This window comes from Puma concolor, chromosome C2 (assembly GCF_028749965.1).
Source record: "Puma concolor isolate L17-30 chromosome C2, mPumCon1.1.hap2, whole genome shotgun sequence".
Lineage (NCBI taxonomy): Eukaryota > Metazoa > Chordata > Mammalia > Carnivora > Felidae > Puma > Puma concolor.
The window spans coordinates 25,797,606-25,825,585 of record NC_141675.1 but is presented as its reverse complement, the minus strand read 5'-3'; the positions used below and the strand labels follow the sequence as shown (position 1 = coordinate 25,825,585).

At 41.0% G+C, this 27,980-nt stretch overlaps 1 long non-coding RNA gene across 2 annotated transcripts; it reads left to right on the top strand.

Moving 5' to 3' along the window:
- The first annotated feature begins 238 nt into the window (after window positions 1-238).
- On the top strand, window positions 239-25,100 carry LOC147577152 (uncharacterized). 2 transcript variants are annotated; one of them, XR_015239961.1, is made up of 4 exons: window positions 239-311; window positions 18,783-18,974; window positions 21,992-22,095; window positions 25,031-25,100. It is a non-coding gene; the product is annotated as an uncharacterized LOC147577152 (long non-coding RNA). The 2 variants fall into 2 exon arrangements; XR_015239960.1 differs by lacking the exon at window positions 25,031-25,100 and having other exon boundaries at window positions 21,992-23,400.
- The last annotated feature ends 2,880 nt before the right edge of the window (window positions 25,101-27,980 follow it).

The window sequence follows — 27,980 nt, the reverse complement described above, 5'->3', positions numbered from 1 at the left end:
ACCGCGCCCGTTCGTGCCCCCCCCCCACCTCCTGGAGAGGGAGGGGGCGGAGAGAAGGAAGCTGCGAGGGGTGGGCTGCGAGCTACTGCGCGCGGGGCGGGGGAGGTGGGAGGGGAGCGGCGCCAAGCCGGGGGAGGGGTGGCCAGGTACTCCTGGGCGCGCGCCCCGGGCGCGGTGGGCGGAGCCCTGGCTAGAGGTGGCGCGGGGGTGGGGGGCGGGGGAGTATCTGGAAGCGGGGTAACGGCCCTGGGCTCGCACGTGGAGGTGGAGTGCGGACGCTCCCCAAAGCTAGAGGACGCTGAAGGAACTGGGTGAGGGGCCGGAAGGGGCGTGAGAGGTGGGCACCTGGGGGCTGCTGCCTTCCTGCGACGGGAGAGAGGCGAACCGTACGCACACGTGGAGGGAGAGTGAGAATGCGCCCCTGGGCTGGGGGAGGAAGAAGGAGTCACACGAGTTGGGGGAGAGGCGTTCACCAGGAGGCTGCTGCCCTCTCGGGGACTGTGGGCAAGGCCAGAAGGAGGGGGCTACAGGGGAGCGTAAACTCCCCGGGTCTCGCGCGTCGAAGGAGAAGGAGTGCTCTTCCCCAGCACACGCCCCTCCGGACTTGGACTGGGCACGGCAGGGAGTGAGAGGTGACTCTTGGGGGCTGCCGCCCTCCCAGGGGCAGCACGGAGCCGGAGGGAGGGGGGAGGGGAAGGGGAGCGATGCTGCACTCGGGGCGGAACAGCGGCATCTTTGCAGGCCAAACAGGTTGTGGACGCTGGCTGGAGTCTTTCTCTGCCTGTAGTCCCAATCCGAAGCAAAGCTGTGGTTCTCCAAAATCCTCCTGCCCGGCTTGCATTTTTTTTTTCCTTTTCTTCTCTCGCATCTGAAGGGTTTTGCCTCCCACTCGAGAGAAATCAATTGAAAAAAAAATAAATAAAAGATGTGCTGGATTTCCAATAAATAGCATCCTTGGATGGAGAAGAAGAGAAATGATTCCCTCACCCTGCCACACACACACCCCCACGCCACCCCACAGTTCTGAAACGGCTTTTCTTTCTAAGGCAGCAGCACACTGTTGCCATTCCAGGCTTGTGTGGGAGAAGGCTGTTGTGCGCCTGTGTCTGTCCGCCTGGGCGGCTCCAGCCCCTGGTTAATAAAAGGTACAGATGGTTAGAGCACAAATGTGTGACGTCAGGCTCGGTTTAAAAAAGTCCTCTTTTCCGACATCAATTGTGTCTCTTGGGACGGACTGTATTTAGAGGATCGATTTGAGTCTAGTGGCAGTCAGGAGAAAAGGGGACCTATGCCAGGACTGTCAGCTTATAATAATGCTGTGCTTAAAACAAAAAGCTTATCTTTAGCCCCATAGAAAATGAAAATATCAGAGTGCAAAATGAAGAACACTGCTGATTAATAGTATGATCCTTCCAATATTCTATGACATATCAATGCCTTGATTCATAGAAACAATTTGTCTAAAATTAACAAACCTCATCATAAATTATATTTTCTGCTTGAAATGGAAAGATTCTCCTAAGAGGTAGCAATCATGCTGAGGCTAAAAAGGAAGCTAAACTATTCTTGCTTTGTATTATTTTCAGTATCTCACTCCCCTATACTTCAATAACTTCAGCAGATATTATTTGTCATTCAGCCACTCCTTGTCAGTTCAGTGAGTGTGAATGAGTTAGGTTGTGAAAGCATTTGAATTTTCCAAAACAAAAGTGTGATGATATTACTAGGCTACTTTGTGATTACAAGTCACCTTTGTAAATAATTACCCACAGGCTATACCCAACATAGTTCTTAGTCAAGGGGTGTAAGAATTTACCCTCATTCCTACGTGAACCTGTTAAGCACTGTGGGTGTCTAACCAGGAATTAAAATGTCCCCTTCTCCCCAACTTCCCTCTCAATAATATCTTCCCCAGGTTAAAGTTTTAAAATTTAAAAGCACAACGGGAACTTGATTCACAACACGGCAAAGATTAACTTTTGGGAGAACACAAGTGCATTTGAGAGTATGAATTTAAGTTGTGGACAGAGTGCATTTTAATAGGTTTTACAGTTGAGCTAATGAAACTTTTCAGAAGTTACCTGAAAATCCTAATGAAAAATAATTAGTGAAAATATTTTATAATGTGTCATCTTTGACAGTCTTGCAAATGGTAAGCTCTGAGCTCTTCTGGTAGAGAATGCTTAATATCTAGCTCAGTTCCCACCCTTCTTTGTCCTAAACAACATGTAACTTGAGTCTTAATTTCACAATTTGTAAAAATTAATCTTAACATTACCTGGCCTGTTCATCTCACACAATCAAATAAGATAATGATAGGAAAGGCTGTAGGAACTCTGCAGGACCATTCAAATATAATGTTATTACAACTACATTTCCAAAGCTGGAGAGAGGATAACAATCATTCTGGAAAGTAAGAATAAAAAATTGATATGATTGAACAATACAATGAAGTAAGATTTGTGTTCAGATTCTGATAAAATTTTTCAAAAATTTATGATAAGGTTATTCCTCCCTATTATAAAACATTCAAATATTAAAGGAATCTATAGTATTGAAAAATCCCATATCATCAAAGCTAATGAAGCCAGGAACTTGAATGGTCAGCAATCTCTCCTACCCATTCCCTCACCCCCACCCCCACACACACTTCTTAAAATGTCATTTTCATTCTCTTTTACTACAGCCAGCAGCTCTATTCACATTTTAAGTACTCTATAGTTAAAAAGGAAATGTCAAATTTAAAGTTTCAAGGAATGACTAATCAGTTCGGCTAGACTCATGTGACCAGGCCTCAGTCCAAAGGAGCAAGGTCTTAGAACTGAAAACAGCTTCCATTCAGAATTCATGTCTAAAATGGTAGAAGGAAAGGTGTCATACAGATGTGACCACCAGGGAAACTGCTTTGATTTAGGCAGTCACAGTAAATTTTATGTAGTGTGCTGCTATGTCTGGGGAACTTGTCAGTACCTTAAATGTGTCACTTCATTTACGTTTTTCAATAACCTCAGTTATCTCTTTGTGTTGGGAAATGGGCCCAGAGATGTTGTGAGCCCATAGTTACCTAACTAACGTCAGGGTCTGGATGCATGAGAGCTTTGAAAGCCAGAAGAGCAATTAATGTGGTAGGAAATTTTGAACCAGATGACCCTTATATAAATGATTTTTATATAGAGACTGAAATACATGGAAAATGCATATAATAAGCTGCCAGAGCAGCCAAGATAAGTTCAGAGACCTGAAGGTTAGATATAGGAGAGCCAGTATACATCTTAAAGAGTTTCTGGAGGAGAGAAAATAGAGTATGAAGGAGAGGCAATATCCAAAGAGATGATTGTGAGAATTTTTCAGACCTGAAGAAACCATGGGTTACCAAATCAAAAGAAAATGCTGAGGCTCAAGCAGAATAAATTTTTGAAACTAAGACCTGTATAGAGGAGTGAAATTACAGAATACCAAATGCAATAAGAAAATGTTAAAAGGTACCATTTTGACAGGAATGAGCTGTCAGCAGATTTTTAAGCAGCAATAGGTGACAGAAGGAAAATATCTTCAAAGTACTGACAGTCCATAACTGAAAAACTAGTATTCTATACCTAGCTAAACTATCTTTCAAAAGGAAGAACAAAATAAACACATTTTCAAATTTAGTACTCACAGATGCTCATTGAAGGACATACTAAAGAATTTGCTCCAATAAGAAAAGCTGAACCCAAAAGGAGTAAGTAAGTATGGGATAAGGAAGAATAAACAAATAAATTAACAAATATATTGGTTAATCTAAATCAGGATTATTTTTTTATATTCCAGTATTTTGGAATTTTAAAACCAGGTGAAATTAAAATATTAGCCCTTAAAAATATCATAGATGATGGCAGAAAGGGAGTTCTGAATTAAAGACTCAGTTTCTTTTACTCAGGAGTGAAATATGCCTTAACTTCAGACTTTCACAAGTTATTGGTTAAAATCCTTTGTTGCAAACAACAGACTTCAAGCAAGAATTTCTTAAATTGACATTCAGCAGCTCCAGGGTCATTGGGTAAGAAGAAAAAAGAAAAGCTTGGGTTAAGGTTCTAGAAAAAAATTGCCCTAAACCATGCAGCAGAACTTTCATGGTAAAGAAACTGCTGCTATTCCCATCAAACACTAAATGCCATGAACTCAACTTTTCTTCCCCTGTTCCTGCTATCAACATCAGGACTTTGCAATGACTGCCACCTTTATAAGCTTGATGTTTTCATCTTTACCTACACCAGGAAAATGAAAGCTGTGTGCAGAGCTTGTATCCTCACATTCCTCACATTTCCACAGGTGCTTCTGGCTAGCACAGCATATGTCATAGGCCTGCATCCTGGTTGCAAGGGAGGCAAGAAATCAGAGTTCTGAATTTTATATTGGGAAGATGAGATTTATAACCAGGGAATTATCCTAAATATAGAAATGTTATTTAAAAGATTATGGCGGGGCACCTGGGTGGCTCAGTCAGTTGAGCATCTAACTCTTGATTTCGGCTCAGGTCATGATCCCAGAGTCCTGGGATCAAGGCCCCCATTGGGCTCCACACTAAGGGTGGACCCTGCTTAAGATTCTCTCCCTGTCTCCCTCTGCCCCTCTCTCCTGCTAGTGCTCTCTCTCTCTCTCTCTCTTTCTAAAAAATAAATTAAAAATAAAAGATTATGGCAGCCTTGAATATGACAGTCTATTACTGATATATAGATATAGATATAGATATAGATATATATTAAACATTGAAAGGTATTCACCAAAATTAGAGAAGTAGAATGTCTAACTTCCGAATCTATAGAGGAAAAAAATGACCTACAGAAAACTTAGTTACTGGATTAGCAAGCAAAAAAGAAGAGAAAGAAAAGCAAAGGACAAATAGGAAACAAGATTCTAGAGAGAAATCAAAGTGGTATTAATAAATATAAATGGTTTGTATTATTAAAAAATGACACCAAAAACACATTTAGACAGGGTTTTTAAGGGAAGAAACACAGCCATGTGCCGTTTGCAACTATATAGTTAGAACATATTACCAAACATTTGGAGAAAGGCAATTTTTTTTTTAAAAACTACCAAGAAAATACAAACCAAAAAATTGTTCATCTAATAATATTAATATCCAACATAAGAATTTAAAAAATACCAAATGGGGCGCCTGGGTGGCGCAGTCGGTTAAGCGTCCGACTTCAACCAGGTCACGATCTCGCGGTCCGGGAGTTCGAGCCCCGCGTCAGGCTCTGGGCTGATGGCTGATGGCTGATGGCTCAGAGCCTGGAGCCTGTTTCTGATTCTGTGTCTCCCTCTCTCTCTCTGCCCCTCCCCCGTTCATGCTCTGTCTCTGTCCCAAAAATAAATAAACGTTGAAAAAAAAAATTTAAAAAAAAAAAAAAGAATTTAAAACAAAGATTGATAGAGATAAAGAGTGACATGTAGTAATTATAGAAGGAACTATCCACCAGGACAACCTACAGTCATGATACAATGATGAACTAATGCACACTTAATCACATGGAGCAAAGTTTGCTAGAACTACATAGAGAAATTGATAAATGCAAAAACTAATAAACAAGCAGATAAAAGATTAGAATACCATGGGATCAATAAACTTGATATCATGTGAGATTATAGATACGTACACACACATACACACCCATAATCAGTAGTAAAATATAGTCCATACCATTCCTCCAAACATTTAATCCAGCCATTTTATAGGTAAATTTTACAAAATGTGCAAGAGAAAATGCCTCTCCTTTGTTTTACTTCACAAAGTAGGAAGCTAAAAACCAAGTGCATAACCAAGACTTCTGATGTACCAAGTGCTTTTCAGATACCTTGTCTTCCAAACACCCTCTGACATATCCAGTATTGTGTTCTTGTTTTTGAGAGAGAGAGCATGAGCAGGGGAGAGGGGAAAAGGGAGAGAGAATCTTAAGTGGGCTCCATGCTCAGCAAAGATCCAGATAAGAGGCTTGATCCTATGACCCTGGGATCATGACCTGAGCCAAAATCAAGGGTCAGAAGCTCAACCAACTGAGCACCCAGATACACTTGTCAAAAACATACCCAGTTTTTGACAAGTGTAATTGTTTCAACAAGGCCATGCAGAACCATTTCATTTGGTCAAAAGCTCTTCCAAGGAGATCTCTGCTTAACTGCTTCAAATATCTTTGCTGGTGATAGCTGCTCTCTGTTTGAAACACAGAAAACACATATAATAGACTACATAGGATAAAGATAAATGTGTGCAGAGTATGATATAAACTATGTAAACAAAAACAAAAAAAGCAAAAATCTGAATAGGGAAAATTTTAAGCCTGCAAAAAAAATATACCCCAATATTAAATAAAGTTATGTTTAAATAACAGAAGTAGGAGTCATTTCTTCTATTTTTTGTACTCTGCATATTTTGTTCAGTGAGAAATTGTTTAAGTAGTTTCCAAATATATTAGTGCTTCATTGTTCCATTACTTCACTGGAATAAAAAACACATGAGACATACAGAAAACAACTGTCAAAATCGCAAAAGAAATTCTGACTATAGCAATAAGTACATAAATATGATTGGACTAAACATGCTACTCAAAAGGCAGATACTATCAAACATAATAAAACAGCAAGACCCAACTCTATGTCACAGGCCTACAAGAGACACACCTGAGTTTAAAGGTATTATATTGAAAGTAAAGGATGGAAAAGATAGACCATACAAACAGTAACCATAGAAGGCCTAGAGTGACTATATTAATATCAGGCATATTGAAAGACAAGAAATATTATTGGAGACATTTCTGATAAATGGTCAACACATCTAGAAGATATAATAGTTATATATACATCAAAGAACCATCTCCCAAAATGTATGACACAAAAACTGGCAAAAGTGAAAGGAGAAATAGATAATAATAGAGATTTCAATATCCCACTTTCAATAGTAGAACAACTATAGAAGACTTTAACAACACTATCAACCAACTTGTCTTAACTAATATTTATAAAATACTCCGTCCAAAAGCTGCAAAATGCACATTTCTTTTCACGTGCATATGGAACATTCTCCAGGCTAGACCATATACTATAGCCTAAAACAAGTCCCAATAAAATAAAGAAGACAAATTATACAAAGTGTGTCCTCTGGCCACAATGGAATTAGAGATCTATACAGAAAGACATCTGAGAAAACACTAAATAGTTGGAAATTAAGCAACACACTTCTGAATAACCAACGAGTCAAAGAAGAATCACAAGGAAAATTAATCAAAATTCATGGCATGTATCTAAAGCAGTGCTTAGAGAGAAATGTGTAACTTTAGATGCCTATATAGGAAAAAAGTTCTTACATCCAGATGGCAAACAGACACATGAAAAGATGCTCAACATCACTCATCATCAGGGAAATACAAATCAAAACCATAGTGAGATACCACCTCACACCAGTCAGAATAGCTAAAATTAACAACTCAGGAAACAATAGATGTTGGCAAGGATATGGAGAAAGGGGAACCATTTTGCACTGTTGGTGGGGAATGCAAACTGGTGCAGCCATTCTGGAAAACAGTATGGAGATTCCTCAAAAAATTAAAAATACAACTACCCTATGACCCAGCAATTGCACTACTAGGAATTTATCCAAAGGATACAAAAATGCTGATTCAAAGGGGCACATGTACCCCAATGTTTATAGTGGTGCTATCAGCAATAGCCTAATTGTGGAAAGAGCCTAAGTGCCCATCCCATGATGAATGAATAAAGAAGATGTGGTATATATATGTACATATATATACATATACATATGTATACATATATACAAGAAATGTATATATATGTATATATATAAACACATACGTACAATGGAATACTACGCAGTGATGAAAAAGTGAAATAGTGCCATTTGCAACAACATGGATGGAACTGGAGGATATTATGCTAAGTGAAATAAGTCAGAAAGATATCATGATTTCACTCATGTGGAATTTGAGAAACTCAACAGATGAACATAGGGGAAGAGAAGGAAAAAGAAGATAAAAACAGAGAGGGAGGCAAACCATAAGAGACTCTTAAGTACAGAAAACAAACAGGGTTGCTGGGAGGTGGGGGAGTGGGTTAAATGGCCAACGGGCATTAAGAAGAGCACTTTTCAGGAGAAGCACTGGGTATCATACGTAAGAGATGAATCACTAGGTTCTACTCCTGAAGCCCAAGACTACACTGTATGTTAACTAACTTGAAAATTAAATAAAAGAAAAAAAAGTCTTAAAAACCTAAGATTCTGCATTAAACTAGAAAACAAAGAGCAAGCTAAACACAAAGCAAGTAGAAGGAATTAAGTAATTATTATAGCAGAAAAACAATAGAGAAAATTTTTTAAAGCTGATTCCTTGAAAAAATCAATAAAATTGACAAACCCTTAACTAGACTGACCAAGAAGCTAAGAGAAAAGGCACTAATTACTAAAGTTATAAAAGATAGAAAGATATTGCTACCAACTCTGCAGAAATTAAAAGGATTATAAGGGAATATTATCAACAGCTAAATGTCAATAAATTAAACAACTTAGATAAAATGGAAAAATTTCTATAAGTACATAAATAACCAAGACTGACTCAAGAAGAAACAAAATATCTGCATAAACCTTTAACAAGTAAAGATATTGCATTAGTAATTTAAAATCTCACAAACAAAAGCCAGGCCCAGATGGTGTCACTGGTGAATTCAATCAAACGTTTTAAAGAAGAAATAAGAATGGGGTGCCTGGGTGGCTTAGTTGGTTAAGCATCCAACTTTGGCTCAGGTCATGATCTCATGGTCCGTGAATTTGAGCCCCGCGTCAGGCTCTGTGTGGACAGCTCAGAGCCTGGAGCCTGCTTCGGATTCTGATGTCTCCCTCTCTCTCTCTGCCCCTCCCCTGCTCATGCTGTGTCTCTCTCTCAAAAATAAGTAAACATTAAAAAAAAAATGTTTAAAGAAGAAATAAGATCAACCCTTCACAAATTCTTTGAGAAAACAAAGAGAATACTCCCCAATGTATTTTCTGAGGCCAGTACTATCCTGAAACCAAAGCCAGTCAAAGACATCACAAGAAGAAAAGACTGCAGACCAATATCCCTTATGAACAAAGATGCAAAAATCCTTAACAAAATATTACCAAATAAAGTTCAGGAACATGAAAAAAAAAAAAGAATAATATATCATGGCCAAGTTGGATTTATTCCAGGAATGCAAAGTTAGTTTAACATCCGACAATCAAGTAATGTGCTATATTAATGTAATAAAGGACAAAAAACTCATAATCTTCTCAGTAGAGCAGGAAGAGTTAGCAAAGGAGATTGAGTGGGATAAGAAAAACCAGAAACCAAGAATGTATTTCAAGAAAGAAAGAGTAGTCAACTGGTTGATTGCTGCTAAATCCAATAAAAAGAGAAATTGGATTTTTTTAGGGCCATTGGATTAAACCATATGGAGGTTGCTGACAACTTTAGGAAGGGTTTCAGAAAAAATGGTATAATTAAAAACCTGATTGGGGGGCGCCTGGGTGGCGCAGTCGGTTAAGCGGCCGACTTCAGCCAGGTCACGATCTCGCGGTCCGTGAGTTCGAGCCCCGCGTCGGGCTCTGGGCTGATGGCTCGGAGCCTGGAGCCTGTTTCTGATTCTGTGTCTCCCTCTCTCTCTGCCCCTCCCCCGTTCATGCTCTGTCTCTCTCTGTCCCAAAAATAAATAAAAAACGTTGAAAAAAAAAATTTAAAAAAAAAAAAAAATAAATAAAAACCTGATTGGAATGAATTAGAAGAGAATGAAAAGTGAAGAGGTGGAAAAAAGGAATAAAGACAACTTTTTAAAGGAGTCTCATTCTAAAAGGCTGTAGAGAAATGGAGCAGTAGTTGCAGGGAAACGAGAAGCCTAAGGGAAGCTGTTTTTGTCTTTTAAGGTGGTAGATATTACATCCCATGTATAGGCTGAGGTGTGATACAGATGAAAGGGAAAAATTGACTATGCAAAAGAAAGAGCAGTTACCTGTAGAACAAAGTCCTTGAAAAGGCAAGAGGAAATGAGATGTCATTCAGAAGTAGAAAGTATCAAGAACTCTGCAATGTATGAGATTTCGTCCACCTTGCATGCTAACAGTTAGCCTGTCATAATTTCATGGATGCTGGCAAAAAACAAAAACAAAAAACAAAAAACAAAACAACAAAAAAACATGAGACCCCTGGGTCAGAGACAAAGGATTTCATCTCTCACAGTAAAAGCAGTAGCCAGAGATCAGAATTTTATTATATCAATTTCCTGAGGCTCAGTTCCCACAGAGCAATGTGAAGAGGGCCAGGAGATGCCTGTACATGCAGTGGGTTGCATTACAAGTAAGGAAATCTGAGCTTAGTGAACCTGAATCTTTTACACTGGGAAGTAAACATGCCTGTCCTTTGCTCCAGAGAGAGACATTATTTTTATTATAGTGGACAGTAAGTATTCCTGCTTTTTGCTCCAAAGGAAGATACTATCTCTGTCTTCCCAGGCTATTCACTCTACAAATATCCTTGATAAGATAGCCTGAATCAAAACAAATATGAGAGACACATGGAGAACTATCTCCCAACAGAGAGTTTAGCCTTATTAGAATGGACACTTCATTCATTTTAGGACATGGAGGTTGGGAAAGTAGGGAAAATAAGATTATTGGAAAAGATGCTGGTACCTCTCTTTTGCTTAATTTTATTTTTTCTCCCAGTATATCAGTGGGTGAGTATATCAGGTAAGAGTGAGTATTAGGCATTGAGAGTGTGGGATTTTTTTTTAATTTTTTTAATGTTTATGTATTTTTCAGAGAGAGAGACAGAGCAAGAGTCAGGGAGGGGCAGAGAGAGAGAGAGAATCTGAGCCGTCAGCACAGAGCCCCACGCAGGGCTCAAACTCGGAACTGGGAGATCATGACCTGAACGGAAGTGGGATGTTTAACCAACTGAGCCACCCAGGTGCCCCGAGAGTGTGGGATTTAAATTTAAAAAGTCTAGAAGAACGAGAGTGGGTTGACTAAGGAAATGAGGGATTACTGGGCATTGTTGAGGGCCCTCCTCTAATTTATAATCATAAGTTTAAACAGCACAAGTTGTGACTGTTTTAACAAGGTTTTTTCCACTGCTTAGGTGTAGGAACAAGATAGATAGAGAGTTGGCTTTAACCAGGATTGGCATTTTTCCAGGCAAGTGATAAAGAAAGTGGCAATGGAGTTGTGGATGTACACCAAGGACTGATTGCAGTGAATGACCAGGGATTCTAGGCTGGATGAAGAAGAGAGTGAGGAGAGGAAGGGACAGTTGAAACACTGATGGGGCCAAAGGATCAGAGCTCCTGATGGGGTTGCAGAAGGGTTGGAGTCAGGCTATTATAATAAGTGAACTGGAAGACAAGAGGCAGTAGTCAAACAATGGAATGCTTAAAAATCAAGATTTAGAATTACAATACATAACCATGAGAATGGATGGCTGAGGTGGGTGGAGAAAAATCTCATTGGAGGTGAAGAGTTCAGTAAACTAAGTGGTCAGAGTGTCATATAGTTCATTTATGAGCTTATTGAAGTCACCAAGAAAAACGAGTCACATGGAAAGAAAGATAGTGAACCAGTTGCTAAAATTTTCAATGAATGAGGGGAAGTAGCTGGAAAGTTACAGCTGATTATGACAGGGAGGGATGGCAACTACTCTTTTTTTAATGTGTTTTAATTTATTTTTGAGAGAAAGCAAGAGTGGGGGAGGGGCAGCAAGAGAGGGGGCCGAGGATCCAAACCAGGCTTTGCACTGACAGCAGTGAGCCTGATGCAGGGCTTGAACTTATGAACCGAACTGTGAGACCATGACCTGAGCCAAAGTCAGACACTTAACCAACTGAGCCACCCAGGTGCCCCTTTTTTTAAATAGATATTTATATATATAACCAAGGAAGCACTGTGGGGGAGACAAATTATCACTATCTCCAAGAATTGTGTGAACTAACTTGAAGATAATACAGACACCCAGGAAAAGCTAAACAACAGCAAACATTGCAGTAGGGGAGGACAAAAAACACTGGTCTAAGGGTCAGAAGATATGAATTCTAGTTCCAGTCATGCTAGTAATTAGCCATGAGCTTAGGTAAGGTACATCACTTACCCTCACCAGGCTTCAGTTTCCACATTTGGATATGGATTAGATGATTCCCAGGATACCTGAGGGCCTAACATTCCATAATTCTATGATCTAAAATAATGCATATTTCACAAGGAAGTCAGGAAGAATAAGCACTATTATCCAGATGTTACAGAAAGAGGAAATTGAACCATGAAGGACTATATAATTTGCCCAGCATAAGACTGTTAAGTCAGGTTCATTGTCGTTTGTGTTAGATCTTACAGCGTGCAGAGTAGATCCCCTAATCTGTGTTTGTTTCCCTTCACTTAACACAAAGTTGTGTTTGTCATTCCATTATCTCTATTTGGTTCTAGCTAGGTCATGATTGCATATGTCAAAGAACAAAGAAAGTACTATCAGAAACCGTAGCTGGAGCACCAATGTTTAACACAGCCCTGAAAGAACACATTTTTTACAGGAAGCAAAGAGGTGTGTTGCCCTCTAGGAAATGCACACCACTGTGGAGTAATTAGGCTGATGTGCATTTCCCTGGTGGCAAATGTAATGAAGGGGTCCAATAATTCTTGACATCAGCATAATGTTGGGGTGGGATTGGAAGTCAAGATTTAGAAGGATATGATTGGAATAAAGGGTATATAAACAGTTTTTCTTCTATAACAAATTCTTCCTTTATAACTAAAATGTTACTTCTGTAATTTTTAATATATGCAAGCACATTCAGTCATACAGTTAACAAGTATTCATTGAGATCCAACTATATGCTAAGCGCCATCATAAAAGCTGGAAATATTATGGAGAGTAAGACAGCTACAGACCCTTTCCTATCTCCCTTTGCCAATGTATACTGAATAGAGTGGGAGGTGGACCTAAATAGGAAGATGATTAAGATATCTTTCAGAGTATGATCAATGCTATGGAGAATATAACAATAATATATCCCTTACCATGTAACAATATATTCCTTACCATGTTCTGCATTCTCTCCATTTAAAATGTTAAGTATCACAAGAGCTAGAACTTTGTTATATTATTCATCATTGTGCCCTCTGTGCCTCGATTAGTGAATTTTAACTGTGGGCTTCTTTAAATAAGGTTGTCAGGAGAGGTATCTCTAAGGAGGTGCCATCTGAACGGAGACCTAAAAAATGAAGAGTTTGCAGTCATGCAAAGAAGAGGGGCAGGGAAAGAGCAATGTAGAGTTCCCAAGAAAGCCACAACTTCAGCATGTTTTGGAAACAAAGAAGCCACTGTGGCTGGAGAGCTGTAAGGGCGGTAAAGTGTAACATAAGGTGAGGCTGAAGCAAGAGTCAGGGCTAGAATAATATTGGGCCTTGTAAGCCAAGGCTAGGAGGTTGAATTTTAATTAAATTGCTATGTTAAGCCATTGGAAGATTTTAATGAGGGATATTATATGACCTTTTATTTTTTAAAAGTTTGCTCTGGCATCTCTGTAGGTAATAGACTGAGGGAAGTGTGAGAGGAGGCAAGAGATGGGTTAGTTTGTGAGAGGTGATGGTGGTTTGGTGCAGGGCAAGAAGCATTGAGTAGTTGAATTTGAGATCCATTCTGAAGGTAGAACAAACACCAGGACCAACTGATTAGTTGGAGATGGCATGTTAGAAAAAGAGAGGGGTCAAGAAAGACTCCAGTGTTTTGGCTTAAGTAACTTGGTGCTGGTGGTGCCACTAAGTGATAGGGAAACTGGAGGAGGAGCAGGGTTTTTCCAGGGAAAATCAAGGATTCCATTTTGGCCATGTGAAGCTTATTAGACTTCCAAATGAGTATGTAGATTATAAATGGTTGATATGTGAGTATGGCAAGATGTCAGAGCTGAAGATGTCGTTTTGTGAGTCATTGGCATTTCGATACTATGTAAAGCCATGTAGCTGAGTGAGATCACCAAGGGAGAACATGTAGATATGACAGCCAAGGACAAGGCCTTGAACATCTGTCATAGAACTCCCAATTTTGGCCTTTGAATAATAGGATATTTTATGTAGAACTGCATTTTAAAACCCCATTTTGGGGGGCACCTGGGGGGCTCAGTCGTTTATGTGATCGACTTTTGCTTTTAGCTCAGGTCATGATTTCACAGTTCATGAGTTCAAGCCCCGCATCAGGCTCTGTATTGACAGTGTGGAGCCTGCTTAGGATTCTCTCTCTCTCTCTTAAAATAAATAAACTTAAAAAAAAATCCATTTTGCCTTTCCCTTTCTCTCAGCAAGTAGTAGGAGGCCATCTTGGAGGGAAGCCATCTTGGTGAGAACCTTTAATCACACAACAACCCCTGGGACTTGCCAATATGTCATCAGAGACACAGAAGAAGCCTCTGGTCCCTACAATACCTCTCTCTCATAATGCAGTGTTCCTTGACTTCCCCAGGCCACAATGATCCCTCCTTTCCTCTATTTTCCTTTGAACCTCTCCTTTCCTCAGATTTGTACCTCTGCAGTCAGTCCTTTTAGTGTTGTAGCTATTTATGCAGAGCAGGTACTCTGTGTTTGTGTCCCTCCACTTGTACAAGATGGTATTTGCCTTTCCATCATCTCTATTTGGTTCTAGGTAGGTCATGATTACTTATCATCCCCACTTTCAACTGTACATTGTAATTTCCTCAAGGGCAGGATATTCTCTTACATATCTTTCTATCCCTTACCATGTTCTACATTTCCCCATTTAGAAAGTAAGTACTACAAGAGCTAAGACCTTGTCTGTTATTTTCACCACTTTGAACTCTTTGAACCTGGAACAATGTTCTTGAATAAACAAACAGAATGGATGAATATAATAGCTGTTAGTAGACTTATGTTCTAGATAGGTGATCAGGAACCGTGCCTCAAAGCAAGACTTTCTCCCTTTTCCTTGATAGATGTTATCTCCCCTTTGGGTCCCCTTGAGCTTTACCATTCCCCACACTTAACACTGCAGCATAAAAAGGTGTTTCACTTCTCACCACCTTTATGGACTCTTTCCAGATTCTGCTGATGCTGAAGGAGATAAGAATAGGGCATGTGTTTTTGGTCTATATAATGCATATGCAGTGCTGATCTGTGGTAGATTGCCTGAAAGATGGCCATTAACAATTGTTTTCATCTCTATGTACGCATGTTATTCTTCCCACCAGAGGATAGGGTTTATTTTCCTTCCCTGTGACTCTGGATGGCCATGAGACTTGCTTTGGCCTGTGGAATGCAGAAGTAACAGTCGTATGAATCCAGGCCTACACCTTAAGAGGACTTGCAGTTTCCTGTTTTACTGTCATGCTTAAGAAACTTGGAATTCTGGATAACTTGAGACCACATGGAGAGAGAGAAGCCCAGGCAGTGTCCAGCCATTCCAGCCATACAGCTGAGGCATGAAAGGTGTGAATAAAGTCACATGGATTCTGTAGCTTCATCCAGGCTGTCCCAGTGAACCGAATGGAGCAGAGAGAAACCATCCCTGGGGAGCCCCACCCACACTGCACAATGAGGAGAAATAATAAATGGTGTTATTTTAAGCGACTACTTGTGGGGGGTATTTGTTATATTGCAATAGATAATTAAAATAGGATCTGTTCCAGGATCCATTTTATAACAAAACTTCTGGAAACACATTGCATTTAAAAGCAGAACTTCTGGAGGCGCCTGGGTGGCTCAGTCAGTTAGGCGTCCAACTTCGGCTCAGGTCATGATCTCACGGATTGTGGGTTTGAGCCCCGTGTCGGGCTCTGAGCTGTCAGCACAGAGCCTGGAGCCTGCTTTGGATTCTGTGTCTCCCTCTCTCTCTCTGCCCTTCCCCTATACTCTGTGTGTGTGTGTGTGTGTGTGTCTCAAAAATAAATAAACTTTAAAAAAATAAATTAAATTAAATTAAATTAAAAAGCAGAGCTTCTGCAATTTCTAGCAAAATTACAAATGCAATTATCCTTTGTCTCAGCAGTTTCCCTTCTAGGAATCTATTCCAGAAATACCCAGGCAAAAATACAATGAGAGGTATTGGCTATTCATTGCGGCACCATGTGTAGTAGCAACAAACTTCAAACAGTTCACTTGTCTATCAGTAGAGGACTGGTTGAATAAGCTATGTAACATATGATGGAGTAATATGCAGCTATAAAAAAGAAATGCAGTATTCCTCTGTAAATTGTGGTGGAGTGATCACCAGGATATAACATTGAGTGAAAAAAAGCAAGGCAGAGAAAGTGTGTATAGTATGCTACATTTTTACTATTGTTTTTTAATGCAAGGATAAAATATAAAAATCTCAAAAGAAATTATTACCTATAGAGGGACAGAATGAATAGGGGTAAATGGTACAACAGAAATATAATATGCAAACTCCAGACTGTGGGAAACCTTATAGAACAACCAACCCAGTTTCTTCAGCAAATAATTTTTTTTTTAAAAACCCAAAGGGGGGGTCCATGGGTGGCTCAGTCGGTTAAGCATCTGACTCTTGATTTCAGCTCAGGTCATGATCTTACGGTTTGTGAGTTTGAGCCCTGTGTCGGGCTCTGCGCTGGCAGCATGAAGCCTACTTGGGATTCTGTTTCCCTCTCTCTCTGCCCCTCCCTAGCTTGCTCTCTATCTCTCTCTCAGAATACAATAATAATAATAATAATAATTAAAAACCCAAAAGGGAAAGAATGAGAAGCCAACAATTAAAAAGAGGGACTTGGAGCGCCTGGGTGGCTCAGTCAGTTGGGCATCAATTTGTGGCTCAGGTCATGATCTTGTGGTTCCAGGGTTGGAGCCTCTCATCAGGTTCTGTGCTGACAGCTTGGAGCCTGGAGCCTGCTTCAGATTCTGTCTCTCTCTCTCTCAGAAATAACTAAACATTAAAAAAAAAATTTTTTTAAAAAGGAGGGATTTAACTGCATGTCAACCAACGGCAATTTATAAACCAATTGTATTCTGAATACACCAATACAACTTGAATACAAGTTGTTTAGATAAACAAACTGAAAAGGTTTATGAAACAATGGGAAAATTGAAACTCTGGTTAAAATATTTGATGATTTTGGGGCGCCTGGGTAGCTCAGTCGGTTGAGCGTCTGACTTCAGCTCAGGTCATCTCACTGTTTGTGAGTTCAAGCCCCGCGTCAGGCTCTGTGCTGACAGCTCGGAGCCTGGAGCCTACTTCTGATTCTGTGTCTCCCTCTCTCAGTCCCTCTCCCCCTCACACTCTGTCTCTGTCTCTCAAAATAAATAAACATTAAAAAAAATTTTTTTTAAATATTTGATGATGTTAAAGATTTATTAAGTGTGATAATGACAATGTGGTTACATTCTTTTTTTTTTTAAGTTTATTTACTTATTTTGAGAGAGACAGAGACAGCACAAGCCAGGGAGGGGCAGAGAGATAGGGAGAGAGAAACCCAAGCAGGCTCTGTGCTGTCAGCTTAGAGCCCGATGTGGGGCTCAAACTCATGAAATGTGAGATCATGACCTGAGCTGAAACCGAGGGTCCAACGCTCAACCTGAGCCACCCAGGCACCCCAGTGTAGTTATATTCTTAAAATAATCTTCAAATATTAGAGATACACACTGAAACTTTTTATGTATGAGCTGATATACACTGGGCGTTGCTTCATAAGAAATACATGTATTACTGGAGTGAAGTTATAGATTAAACAAGATTTGCCAAGAGTTGATCATTATTGAAGCTAGGTTATTGGTTCATGAAAGTTCATCGTATTGTCCTCTTTACCTTTATATATATTTGAAATTTTCCAAAATAAAAAGTTTAAAAAAAAAAAAGAAGGGTCTCTGAGACCAGTGGGTTTATTTTTATTTTTTTAAAACATTTCTTCATTTTTGAGAGACCATGAGCAGAGGGAAGGACATAGAGAGGTAGACACAGAATCTGAAACAGCCTCCAGTCTCTGAGCTGTCAGAGCCCAACGTGGGGCTCGAGCCCACCAACCACAAGATCATGACCTGAGCTGAGGTCACAGGCTTAGCCGACTGAGTCACCCAAGCACCCCTGAGACCCAGTGTTTTAAGGGCACCGAAAACATTTTCTTCATAATAACATGCCTTACAAGTCTATCACTCCAAGTAACAGCATCTATGTCAAATGGAAGTTGTGTCTGTAAAACCATGATAGGTGTTTGGAACTGTGTGTGATTGACACCATGTAAGTGATATTAAAGTTATAATGAGTTCTCAGGAGGTCCAAGTGTGTCTGTTGTTTTTTGGTTGTTTTTTTTTTCTTAACAATTTCTTGTGTCATTGTTATCTCTGATACTTGGGAAAGTTTTAACTAACATGTGAATAGTCCTCTTCTTGTTTTCCAAACATGTATCATTCATTCACTCAATCATTCAATACTCTTTGGCCAAGAGAGTTCTATGAGAGGTCCTGGTGTTAGGGAGAGGGTGCTGCTAGCCAAAAGAAGTCTCCAGCCCTACTGCACATGACTGTCAACATGCATGCCCAGATGCTTACGACATCAGAGAACAATAGAGGGCTGTAAAAGAGGTCTGTGAAAGACAGAGGCCCCGTTGCTCTGCCTCTAGCAGGAGACTGGGGGAGAAATCTTGGAAGAGGAGGTGTTCAAGCATGCTAAGATGCTGGTTCAGGGGAGAGAATAACAACAGAACTGGGTTTGACTTATTTTGGAGGAAAGATACAACCTGATGCTTTTCACTTCCCCCAATTCTTTCACTTTCAGATACACAAAGCCTCTCATCTCCTTCCTGCACTGAAATGAAAGGTAAATATCAGTGGTTCTCAAAGTGTGGTTCCTGGACCACAGCACTGCCATCCCCTGGGAACTTTTAGCAATGCAGATGCTCAAGCCCCACCTCAGACCTACTGAAGCTGAAACTCTGGAGCTGGACCAGTGATTTAACAAACCCTCCAGGTGAGGCTGATGTTCACTCAAGTATGAGAACCACTGGTTTAGGGAAAACCAGTAATGGTGCCATAAATGCAGTTTAAAGAAGAAAAAGGAGCCTGTTCTTTTCTCCAAGTTAAAAAAATTATGGTTATAGGAGAAACTTTGAAAGAATCCAAGGTAGAAAAATGGTTCAGCTTTGCTGAGGGCCCAACAGAACTGTGGTTGTGGAGAGACCAGTGTTCCACAAAAAGAACCACAAATACCAGGCTGGGCAGCTGCTGCCTACCACCCAGCAGTAAGACTAGAGACAGCTAAGGCTTGGAAGGACCAGGCCCCCAGTCTCCTCTGAGATACCAGTCCTTGGCCAGAGATACTCCAATAGCTAAATGTAGAGATTATTCTCTAAAGATGAGGGTATGTACACAAGGTATAGAGGTAATAAAACTGGTCGAATCCTTGTAAAAAGGTGTTAATTTCTCTTCACTTTTTCATATGGCTACTAGAACATTTAAAATAACCTACATAGTTCACATTTATGGCTTGCATTATATTTCTGTTGGTCAGCACTGGTCTATAATGTGTATATAAAATGGAGGATAGATAGGAGACAAAATGTGACCATTTTTTCTCCAGCTCTGAGCAGGAGAGTGAGTGTCCAGAACCACAAACCATCATTTCTTATTTATGTGTCCTTTGTGTTTATACTGTGAAGACGCCTCGGTGATACTAACCATACAAATCTTGCAGCAAACATCTTTTATATCCTTGTTCGCAAAGCAGTTTTTCGATTCTAGAAAACACACTCTCCTATCAGGAATCCAGCATGCATTCATTGGTTAAAAACTGGAACATATAACAATATGTACCAACAATAGCCACTCCCACTTTCCCCATTTTGACTGCTTCAGACATAGTTAATTAACCAGGACATTTTTTCCTACTGACCCCAGACACAGCGTCAATGTCCTTATCAACAGAATGCTATGGACGAGCTTGTAGCTACTGAGAGCTGCTGCCGTGATGCAAAACTAGGTCTGCCTGACTCCAAAGTTCCTTCATTATGCCATTCAAGTTCCCATTTAATAGCAGGTGCACATTCGCAGTTTCATTTCTAAATCAAGTCAATAAACTGTCTTTCTGATTTATATATCAGTTTCGGATGAATTTGGTTGGTGCGAGTCCATCCCTGAGATATCAAATATGTTTTCGTATGCTGCCAGACTTGGATGGCTGACCTTACCAAGAGGCAGCCTCTAGATTAGGAATGGCCTGTCCAGAACAGATACCCTTACTGTCCTCTCCCTTAACTGTGACAGACATTGCTAATCAATTGCGATGCTTTCTTCTGTTGAGCCTAGACATCGTCAGAAAGTCCTTTTTATTTATTTATTTATTTATTTTAACGTTTATTTATTTTTGAGACAGAGAGAGACAGAGCATGAACGGGGGAGGGTCAGACAGAGGGAGACACAGAATCCGAAACAGGCTCCAGGCTCTGAGCTGTCAGCACAGAGCCCGACGCGGGGCTCGAACTCACGGACCGCGAGATCATGACGTGAGCCGAAGTTGGCCGCTTAACCGACCAAGCCACCCAGGCGCCCCTGAAAGTCCTTTTTAACACAGTAATCCAGGAAGGTACTGTCACTTGACCCATAAGATTCTCTTGATTGCTAGCCTGGATGGATAACAACTTCACAAAACAAATTTCCTTTGTGCCCAGCTGGCTTTCCTCAGGTAAAAACTTGACTTCTTTTCTTTTTCCCAGAAGGGTAGATAGGTTCCAAAACCAAAACAATGCCTTGTGGTTCACCCAAGGGGGTCCTGGGGAAGAACAATGGCATTTTAGGAAGTCAGTACTCAATAGGATGGAAGAATTCATATAACAACATGCTTTTTTGCTTGTCCAGAGGCAGACTCCCAAGGTTTGTGGACAGTTCTCTTCAAGTGCTACTACTATAACTGATTTAGAACTCAGCAGGAAGTTTTCATATGGAATTTACAACAATAATAGTAATAATACTTCCTATATCATGATTATTTGGGTTGCAAATAATACATAAGTTTCCACAGTGAGAATGTTGACACTGCAGCTATTCAAGAAACATAGGTACGCAGCCAGAAGGCAAATTTATCATCAGTGAGTGGTGTGGCAAAAAGGAGGATGTCTCAAGGGAAGTGACATGGACAAAATTTTCATATTAAAAAAACTCTAGAGTTACACTTACACTGTAAGTGTAAAGGATGAAATGTTAGAAGCTGCTTTAAACTTAGAATGGCATGACAATTTGCCAGGGCAGAGAAAAGATGCTCTGAAGGTAAGCACTGTTCAAACGACTCAAATTTTTCAAAGAAATAGAACATGTAATCAATGTTTCCAATGTTTTAAGTAACATTGTATCAAATAAATGTAACTTTTACCATTTTTAAAGCATCTCCATATGTTTATAAATGAAAGTAAGAGTTTTTAGTATTTTCGAAAAAACTTTCATGCAACAGTTGTGATTTTTCCTGTTAATTATTAAGATTGCTTGGTATAGCTTCAGCTTTCAGGGTCATTTTTTTGCTCCTGCACTATCCTGCAAAGTGAGGACTGAATGTGTATGGGTAAAACAAGAAGAAATTCAAAATGATAGGATTATACTAATGCTTTGGCAGTGTAAGTCTTTTAAAGTGTAATTGGAGTTTGAAAAAAAAAGGTGCAATAATATTGTAGACACATATGCCAATGCAAACCAATAATTCACATAGATATTTCAAAGGTGTGTGATACATTTGAGACAGAGATTATCTGGATATTCATTTGCTGGGGTGGGGGAAGAATATAAGAAGAAAAGGCTGGAGAGCAGGTGTGAATCACTCTATAATGTCTCATCCTCAGAAAACACGGCAGCCACTGTCAAACTATCTTAACATTTGCTTCCTTAAAGAATATGTCTGTGCCAATTAGAAAGCCATTGGCTGCAGGTACATCAGGACTTCAGCTCCTCTTGCTGGGCATTTCTCTCGGCTCTCCTTTTACTTGCATATTGGCTCTATTTCAGGTGGGCAGCAAATGGTGACAGCTGTACCAGGCATCACATCCAAATGCCACGTCATCCAGAGGCAGCAGATAGGGGCTGTCTCTCCTACAGTCTACTTCTCAGAGGTAAAGAAAAGCGCTCCAGCCTATTGGTCAATACTGGACCCCTGGCCACTGTATCAGTCAGGGTTCAGGATGGAAAACTAAAGCCACTCGATGCATCCTGGATCTAATAGACCTAACGTAGAATCTCCCACAACTCCTGGGAGAGCCAGGGGAGCAGAGTTTAGAAACTCTATCCTTAAAGATCAGAGGAGCTGACCCTGAACAACCTTAGCCTCAAACACCTAAGTGTGTAATTCCTTACATTTGTGCCAGCAAGCTGCGGGGACTTTCTCATCTGCCCACCCATGCAGCTACAACTATCTCTAGAGGAATAACACCGTCCTCTTTGCAAATCCTGACCCGAGGTCCTCTTGCGAGCAATGAGCTGGAACAGGGCAGAGATGGTCATTCTGGACAGCACGGGTCCTCGTCTTGGAGGCGAATGGTGGTACCATTCTGGCAGCAGACAGTCCAGTACACCCACCCCTGAAGTAGCTCCAGCGAGGGGAATGGGTCACTGGGATTGGCTGAGGCCCGTGAGGATTTCCCTTTGATCCTGGGGGGAGGGTGAAGTCACTCTCAACCCTGTCAGTTGGGGGAGGGTGGAAATCTAGCCACCCCCTCCCAACTCAGTGGGATTTCCTTGACTAGCAAGAAAAATGGGGAAAAGCTGTTGGTTCGACAACCAGCAGCGCCTGCTCCATGCTGAGTCACACCATAATCGTAATTTTCTCTGCAAATAAACGTATTCGTTACCAAAGTAGCCCGCTATATATTTTAAGGAAATATGCTATACAACATTCGCCATGCATACCTATTATTACCCACAAGGTACAATCTCCTGCAGGCAGTTCAAATTCCAGGCTAAATTGTAAAATTATAGTCAGCTGATTGATAATGCATAGTGTTATTGCATTCAGTAAAAAGTTAAAGTTCCTTTTAGAAAAATTCCTCCATTAGCTCTTCTCCTTCAAACAACTGGCTAGATTTATTTGTCTGCTGCTCCTTTATATGCCTTACCAGCACCCCGAGCATATCCTAGACTTAATGAACTTATTTGCAGGGCTCAAATTTACAAGATCGGCCATCCCCCCTTCCTGCTGCCTGTCTTCCTAATCCCCATTTGGCTGTCGCTTTACATCCCAGTTAATGCCATTCCAGTCTCCTCAGAGACTGTGGGACCAGTTTTCTCCTGGGAAAAGGGAAGCTGATGGCTCTGAATCCATTTGGGGGCTGAGGAAAGCAGGCAAATGTCAAGGATGCTAATTTCTGATCTTCTCACCAGGGTCGTATACAGTAAATCCTTTTTATAAGAAAGCCCTGAAGATGAGCCTTTGGGATGGGGGGGGGGGGGGGAAGTGCACGGAGGGATGTATCAGGAAAGTTATGTATGTGCAGGTGCCAGGGAGTGGCTTCTGTTCTAGAAGGGCCCCACAGCTCAGCGTTTCCTCCCACATGCCTCCTCGAATATGCAAGCTGCATATGTATTTATAACTCTGCAGTAAAAAAGTGAACTTTATTAGCAGAGATAACTGTCATAATTCAAGCAACTGTACTCTGCAGAGCAACCAGAGACTACAAGCATCAGGATTATATATGTTCAGTCAAATCATGTGCAAATGCAGGGGAATTATGAGTCACTAACTGGGCATAAACCAGGAAGGAGGAAGGGCTAGAATTGACTGTCCCTATAGGGGACTCTGGAGGTCCAGAGAACCTGTCGGAAAGCTTCTTCTAGGGGGTTGTTATATCCTGGAGGTTAGTGACTTTATCATGCATTTTTGCATCTACCCATTCTAGTGGCGGGCCTCAATAAATGTTTGTGGACTGAATGAGTGAATGAAATGTTCACCCTGGCGATGTGCAACAGCCCTTGAATTGTTCTGTGTGTGTGTGTACATCTCCTCCCCTTCCTAGTCAAACATTTATTCTAAATCAGTGGAGCCACAGCTGTGCAACTGAAGAGCTGCACTCGCAATCACTATTAGCCAAGTGAGGCTCTGAGCCAGTGGTTCTCAGCCTTGGCTGCACACTAGAACCGCTTAGAGGATGTGTGAAGAGCCCAGTGCTCAGGTCTAACCTCAGATCAGTTAAAATCAGAATCTCTAGAGCTGAGGCCGAGGCATCAGAATCCCGAGACTGAGAACCACTGCTCTAACTAAGGGCAGCATGGAAACAGCTCTGGCTCAGGAATTAGGAGACCTAGAATCTATTCCTCATCACAAAAAACAACAAAAAAAAAAATGCCAGTGCCACTTTCACAGAGGCCCAAAGTGCAGATAGAAAAGAAATAATTCTGATGCAACTTAGGAATTTGTTTTTGTACTCATCTGGAATTTGAGGAGGGGAGGGTGTGTCACATGTCTTGGGAATACATAACACTTCAAACAAAGTGATGCCATGCTGTGAAATGAGATGGGAAGCTAGTGGATGGCCCCGCCCCGCCCTGGCTAGTGACCCCTCTCCAGCCTTCCCGCAAGATCTGGGGCTCTCCACATGCTTCCCAGGAACCCCAGAATCCTCTCTGGCGGCCTCATCTGGTTCTTGGGAAAGGCCGTGGGGAGGTAGGTAACTGTTGTTTGGGTTTGTAGACACCTTGGGGGAAGGGCAGCTGAGCTGGCACGAGGGGTAGGGGAGCTGTGACTCAGGGGAAATTCTAAGTTGCTACAAGCTGCAGAAGTGTGTGTGTCCGTGGGAGGTGAGAAAGGCAAACAGAGGGCTGAAAACCGTGCCAGGAACCTGCCTAGAGGATAATCAAGACTTGACTATAAATAACTGATGAACCGATGAACGCGTTAGTGAAGTTATTTTGTAAAGTAGCATAAAGGCAAAATGAGTGCTTCCCTTGAACAAATCCTCACAGTGTTTTCAGAAGGCAAGTGAAAAATGCAGGACCCCTGTCTGGTGGTGTGCCTCTGCATAAACCTTTTTTTTTTTTTTTTTTTTTTTTTTTCAGATAACTGAAAGCTCACCTCACAGATGCCACAAAAACCCAAACATTTTAATCGTGTAAGGGAAATATTTCTTTTTTTTTTTTTAAATTTTTTTTTTTCAACGTTTATTTATTTTTGGGACAGAGAGAGACAGAGCATGAACGGGGGAGGGGCAGAGAGAGAGGGAGACACAGAATCGGAAACAGGCTCCAGGCTCTGAGCCATCAGCCCAGAGCCTGACGTGGGGCTCGAACTCATGGACCGCGAGATCGTGACCTGGCTGAAGTCGGACGCTTAACCGACTGCGCCACCCAGGCGCCCCGGGAAATATTTCTAAAATAGATTATATTCTCCCCAGAAATGGTGAACAGAGCATATAGTCATATAGTGGCTTTTGGTGGTCCGGGAAGCAGAGCCCAGATTTCCTTTGGAACCACCCTTCTCACACACCCTCAGTCCGGGCTCCAGAAGAAGAGCATGAGACCCAGGCTGAAGGCCATCAGGGTGTCTTGTTTCTCCTGGCTACAGGTCCGGGTCTCTAGTGCATGGGCTTTGCGACAACTATTCCCTTTGCTTTGAGCCCTTTCTGGCTCTCACGCACTCAGATATGTTTTGAATAGATACAATTACTGCAAGTCTGGCCCCCATATAAGCAGAGAATACAGAAACGAATTTATTATTTCTTTTAGTATCCTTCAAATTCACTTTGGAGTTTGAATATTTTCAAAAGATTTGTAAAACTGTGGCTATTCCATGACCTGAAAACACACTGTGGAAAAAGAGCTCAGGAAAGTAATCTAAAATAATCCACACCAAGTTTCCATCTCATTTCTTGAAATATTTTGTGCACAGTCCTATCCTACGTTGGTACCCTAGACATAGCAATATTGACATACCCACAGTGGCACAATAAAAAAAAAAAACAACCAAAAACCAAAAAACATCATACCATTTATCCCGCAAACAGCTTTCATGAGACTCACATCATTATACACCTTTAAGAAAAAAAACTGTGTATTGTGGAAAATTTTATACAAAACCCTGTGTACCTGACTCAGTTGTGAAACTCCCCCAGGCCTAATGGTTTAGAATCGTGGGTGAAATTAAGCTCACTAATGGATCAAGTTCCTGTACTTGGTTCGTTGCTGAGCTAGTGAAGGGAGGTGGGATGCTGTCAGAAGCCACCACATCAAGATGTGACAAGGAGAGAGGAAACAGCCAAATCGCTCCCAGCTGTAGAGATGTTAAGTGTGGGGAAGACAGCCCTGTAAGCCTCACTAGGCCCTGTTCTGAGGGCCTCATTATTATTCCCCAGAGTGACAACTGAGGTTCACACTTGGTGTTATTAAGAAAAGTCTACAATTACGGCCACATGGCTTTTTTCCAAGGCAGGACGTGTGCAGTACACTTCAGAAAGCTTGACATCAACGAATGGTTAGGTGTGGACGCTTAAAGTAGCAAATTTGAATTACCTGGGAAGATCCTTTGTGCGGATTCCTCAATTCCAATTAATGGGATGGAAAGATTTTAAAGACAGAGGAGAGCAAGCATTCAGTTCCGGTTGTGTTATTAACTAGCTATGTGGTCTCGGAGCTCAGTTTCCTTATCTTTAAACTACACTGCCTGGTATGGTGGCCACTTGCTATGTATGGCTATTTAAATTTAAATTAAAAGTAAATAAAGTTAACAATTCGGTTCCCCACACACATGTCAAGCACTTGACAGCTCACATGTGGTGAGTGGCTATCACATCTGAGCGTGCAGATACAGAACATGTCCGCCATCCACAGAAGCTCTACTGGTCTCGCCTGATCTAGATCCTAAGGAGAAAATATGTTTCATCTCTTATGCCACTGCCTGTTGATTGATAATAGTAATAGAAAAGATCTCTGACTTTTCTGCTCAGGCTGTGAGCCATCCCTGCCCTCTCGGAGAACTGCTCGCCATTCCACAGGAGCGGGCACTGCATAGCCATTTTGAACGCTGTCCCTACCTTTTAGATGAGGGCTGACGGGGTCAGAGGTAGTCACCTGATCTAAGCACAGTCAGAGCTTCTCCCTTGGGTATCTGATGCTGAGCTTCAGATACAGTCGCTGTAGGAGGCTATAATTGGAATAAGAAAACATGGGTGCTAAGAGTGGCCACACGACCTCAAGCAGATTGGAGATGAAGAGAAAGCCTGACTGCAGAGAAAAAAAGTGAAAAAAAGCAGGCAAAAACATGCAGAGGTAAGGGACAGAGGCCTGATGGCTTTCTGGTTCCTGGTTCCTGGGGCCTAGCTGCATACTTGTGCTGGACTTCTTTAGGATACCCTCGTATGTTTCTGTGAATTTCCTCCTTATTTGCTCAAGGTGGCTCAAGTTGGTTTCTATTACTTGTAACTAAAGAGCCTTATCTAAAGCAGTAGTCATTTCTGGGAATGGAGAACTCAGAAGCCCTATTCAGACTCAGCAGAGGAATGTAGTGATGAATTGATGATGTCTGCCACGGGCACCAGTTGGGAAGTTGAGGCATCCATGCTAAATATTTGCCATTCCTGATTAGTCAGTCTCTGGATTGATCTTCAGTTCTCAAATTCCTTTTGTTTCTCTGGTGATTCTTAAGGTTTTCTTTTTCTGATAATGCTTGATGAATAACTTGTTTTTGTTTCATTCCCTAACATTTACTATTTACTGTTTTCATTGGTGAAATAAAGTATAATGACACTTTAAGACCTCAGAGAGGTAATAAATTGGAGGTATTAAGCATCAAAGTCTTCAAATTTTACATAAAATGTGAGCTCTAAATTCAACAAGCTTTCAGCAAAATGTGACTTTTAGTAATGCCGGCCAAATTCCCTGAAGCTGGTATCCTACAGATGTTGTTTAAAAATTACCATAAGGCTAAACTAAAAATCTAAATGATGTCAGATTTATCAAGGTAGTCAAGTACAGTTAATCTAAAGTAACTCCTTCTTATCTGAAGAAATTTAAC